We start from the raw sequence: 4,764 nt of genomic DNA on the forward strand, positions 1-4,764 counted from the left end.
TCCTAATTTATTTTGAGCCTCAGATTCTCTAGAGCTGCCGAATTTCTAAAGCGTTCTTCCTGGGATAACCGTCTTACTCAAGATTTCAGAGGTGGGTCTCCTCAATGAGACCGTGGTGCTGGGTAGCAGGAGGGAGACAGTGTGCTAGGATTCTCCTTGGGGACGGGCTAGTCCATGGCCGAGCACTGAAGGAAACATCATTTATCAGACCCCCAACCGAAGCTGTTGTACCGGAGACAGGAGGCTGCGGTTCTCTGGGCACGAGCCGGAGAAATCCCAAGGTCTCCTTAAAGGATTGTAGAATTCGGTCTCGCTACAGCACCTGCTCTGTGTTCGTCGAACCTTCTGCCAATGGACATCTCCACCTTCTAACGTAGGGTCCACAGTGTACTGGGGATTTGTCCAGGTGTGGAATCTGCCCCATAGCCATGTGGCACCCAGAGAGTTATTTGTCGTCTTCCGGATGAGGCTTCTGCGTCTTGGGGAGTTTGCAGACTTGCCTAATGTCACGCATCGAGTTCGTGGCAGGATCTGAAAACAACGTGCTGGCCCGATCCCAGCAGGGAGGCCACACTAATTCCGGGACCCTGGGGATCCCCAACACTCGGGACCAACGTCGTCCCCCTCCTTCATGATACATGTGACAAAACAGGAGCACGGGAGTTAGGGAGCGATTTTCCCAGCCTCAGTGATGGATTAAGGCTTCTGACCTGGGGGTTCCGGCTTCCAGATCAGACCAGGTGAGTGTCAACAACCCACAGCCCCTGTGCATTGGACATGGAGGTCCCCAGCCAAGCCATCGGTCCACACCTGAACAGTCTGCTGCACCGGGGGCCCCGTGGGGCAGAGATGGGAAAAGAATCACCCCCTCCCCCACCGAGGAGGGCAGCACGCTGCCGTGGGGGTAACGGCCAGGGTGGTAAGGAGACTCTGGCCTCGTGGGTGGGAGCGTTCTTGCAAAGGCTCACGTGCAGACTGGATTTATTTATTTCTTACTCAGCACACACACAGAGCAGCCACTGTCCTCCAAACATTGTGATGCAGGCTTTGCACAATCAGCACCTGAACGCTCGGGGTGGCATGGGAGGTTTCTTCTTACCCCGCCCCCCACCCCATAGCTGTGGAACCTGAGGTCCTGGGAGGCTTTAGTTCGCTGCCTAGGGTCACACAGCAAGCAAGAGCCCCCCCCGCCCCCACCCCGCCACCCCACTCCGATGTCGGCTGCACTGACGGTGCCATGGGGCATCCAGGTTAAGCTGATGCACGTGCCACAGGACTGTGGCGAGGAGAGACCCCTTTCGTCTGGGGCCAGAGCTGCCAGACCCTGAGCTCTGACACACGGCCACACTTTGTCGTTTTCCGAGCCCCGTGTGGACAGAGAACACTGATCACAACCACACGGAAGCCACCATGGGAACAGCCCAGCAGGTCTTGGGGACAGACTGGGGATTAGCCAAGGACAACGGGCAGGGGCAGCATCCTAGGCACCCAATGTGAGTCAAAAGTCAGGGAAGACTGGCCTGGCATCGAGGGAGGCTGGGGACATTCCAGGCTCAGGCCGGTGGGGTAGGGAGGGCCCCTCCCTGCCAGTCCCTCCTCCCTGGGGCCACCGCGAGCAGCGGGCGGTGACGGGAGCCAGATTCAGGCTGTCGACACGAGGGCTTTGACAAGACTGGTTCCGACAGCCTCCGAGAGCCGCAGACGTCCCAGCGTCGTGCCCACTTGTAGCCTGGTGCTTCTTGCCACCCAGAAACAGGGGAAACAAAACAAGGGCGTTTGGTAAGAGGTGTGTGCGGCCTCGATGCGTCCTTTGCGGGGAAGAATGGTCCGTGTGCACAACAGGCGCCTGAGGTCGCTGGACGGGAAGCCAGCTGGTGCCTCACTCTGCAGCCACGATGGCCCCGGGCACTCCGGCAGCCACAGGTGCAGGACCCAGCGCTGAGCTGGAACGGGTCAGTGCCGCGGCTCGTCCGCGGGCACCGTCATCGGGAAGCTTTAAAAAGTATCGATGCCTCGGTGCTGCCCTGGAGCTCCGGACCCGCCCGGCCCGGGGTGAGTGCTAGACACCCGGGTGTTTTTAAGCTCCTATGGGAATCTACTAAGCAGCAAAGTCAGGACATGTGCACACGGAATGTGTGATTTGGGAGGAGACATTTCCTCCTTTGAGCCTCAGTCTCCCTCTCTGTGAAATAAACAGCTCAGAGTAGCTAGTTTATAAGGTATCATAGCGGGGCGCCTGGGTGGCTTAGTCGGTTGAGCATCTGACTTCGGCTCAGGACATGATCTCACAGTTCGTGAGTTCGAGCCCCGCGTCAGGCTCTGTGCTGACGGCTCAGAGTCTGGAGCTGCTTCGGATTCTGTGTCTCCCCCTCTCTCTGCCCCTCCCCTGCTCATGCTCTGTCTCTCTCTGTCTCTCAATAATAAATAAAACGTGGAAAAAAAATGTATAATGTATCATCTGGGTCTTAGCTCCTCTACGATTTCAAATGCCACCGTCCTCAAACTGGAAGCTCTGGGTAACTCACAGTTTCTCGTACACATGGTTCAAAGGATCACTCTGGGCTCAGCAGGCAGGAAAGGATAGGACAGGGCAGGACAGAACAGGGTAGGACAGAGCAGGACAGGACAGGATAGGACAGGATAGGGCAGGACAAGACAGGGCAGGACAGGGCAGAACAGGACAGGATAGGACAGGGCAGGACAGGACAAGACAGAACAGGGCAGGACAGGGCAGGACAGGCTGGGTTGCCTGTGGGGGGAGGCAGCCAATGGGCATTGGAGGCACTGCCAGTCTAGCCCGTGGACTCGAGCTGATGCGCTTATGTCACCCCAGTGCCCCCGCCCCTGCATCTCACCTGCTGGGTTTCCCACCTGGTGGCCAGCGAGCCACTGACTGTGGTGTCCACGTCTTCACTCCTTCTGCACAAGCACCTCCGAGTCTCTGATGCATCATCGTGGCTGTCCCCCACGAGCCCATGCTGCCTTAGTGAAGGAAAGAGCCCCACAGGGCAGGGGACAGCCCTCTTGTGTGTGATGAGCTTGTGGAGAGATAGAGGCAGCCGACCAAACAGAGAGCGGGGGGATCCAGGAGGGAGCGTCACCCCCGCCCACCCTCCTCTCCGGCCTCCCCCAATCCCACCCTCCAGGACCCGCGGGGCCAGGGCCAGCCTCCCAAGGATCTCCCTGCCTCTCAGCTTGTTGGCCGAAGTCCCCGAGGTGTTTCTGGAATTTAAATCCCACTGAGGCCTTCCCTCCTACAAAGTCCTCTGTGGATTTTCCAAGACCCTCAGCAGAACCCTCACATGCATGGTGCCTAAGCTGGGCCCCATGACGACATCTTGCCCTCCCCCTGGGGACACCCCCCCCCCCCCGAGCCACAGAACTCACTACAGGGCCCAGCTCTTTTAGGGCATGTCCCGTGGGCACATCTTGGGGCGCCTGGGTGGCTCAGTCGGTTAAGTGTCCCACTTCAACTCAGGTCATGATCTCACGGCTCATGGGTTCAAGCTCCACGTCAAGCTCTGTGCTGACAGCTCATGGCCTGGAGCCTGCTTCAATTCTGTATCTCCCTCGCTCCCCTCCTCCTCTGTGTTCTGTGTCTCTCTAAAATAAAAAAAAAAAAAAGAGAGAGAAGTGACCCGACTTTGGGGGCAGAGACCTCTGAGAGGTGTGGGGCCACGAGCCAAGGACCACAGATGACCCGGACTGTGGAAAACACAAGGAAATGATTCTCCCCCGGGGCCTCCGGAAGGATCCAGCACCACGCCTTGCTTTGTGCCCCAGGGAGCCCCGCCCTGGACACCTGACTTCCAGAACAGAGGGGATAAAACTGTTGTTTCCTAAGCCACTGAGTTGGTGCTGAGTTGCTGCAGAGGCAACAGGCCAGTGACACAGAGTCAAACCGTCAGTCCCCCCGGGGTTCACAGCGCCCCGAGCTGGGTCCCAGAGAAGAACAGAGAACAGTAGTGGGTGTGGACCGCTCTGAAATCCGAGGTCCTGCGCTGGGATCCACCATCCGGGCCCAGAAGCAACGGGCACCGTCCGTCTCCAGGCTCCTATTGTCCGAGTGGCGGAGGACTGTGCACGGCAGCCCGGGCCCCCAGGCTCCTCTTACTCTGGACCCTCGAAACAGGGGTCCTGTGAGCTGCTCAGCACATGGACCAGAGCCCCATTTGCTGGTGCACACTGCCTCCAAAAACAAAAGTCGGCGCCCACTGGGTCGGATCTCCTTCTTACGGTTGGGGTGACCGGGGACCACAGTTTGTCAGCCCCCTTGGACCCACCGTGGCTCGAGGCTGGCAGCGTCCCGCAGCCCAGGAAGGGCCCCAACAGTGCGGAGCCCGGCAGGGCCAATTCGGAGTTTCCAACAGACGGTCCGGCCGGCTGCCCACCGGGCCCAAGGCGGGGAGGTGCGGGATCCGGGGAAGGACGACACGCTTGGCTGGGGAAGAGGGGACACAGAAGCCGACAAGGCCGAGAACAGCCGGACCCAACCTGAAGCCGGCTGACCCGTCTCTGGCCACGGCATCCGGGTTTGGGGCCGAGAGAACAAGATACAGGTGCTTCCGAATTCCAGACGAAGGTGAGGCAGCAATGGAAGATCAATTTAGCTACTGGAGCGTCTGTCCCAGTTTTTGGCTCGGAAATATTTAAAACCCTCCTCCTCGGCTTTGAAGATTTCTGGAGAGGGAAAGACTCGCACCTCCTGCGCCTGGCGGCTCACGGCTGGGGCCCCCGCTCCGTCCTCCCCTTTCAAGTCCCTGC

The sequence above is a fragment of the Prionailurus viverrinus genome, chromosome B4 (genome assembly GCF_022837055.1).
Source record: "Prionailurus viverrinus isolate Anna chromosome B4, UM_Priviv_1.0, whole genome shotgun sequence".
Taxonomy (NCBI): Eukaryota; Metazoa; Chordata; class Mammalia; order Carnivora; family Felidae; genus Prionailurus; species Prionailurus viverrinus.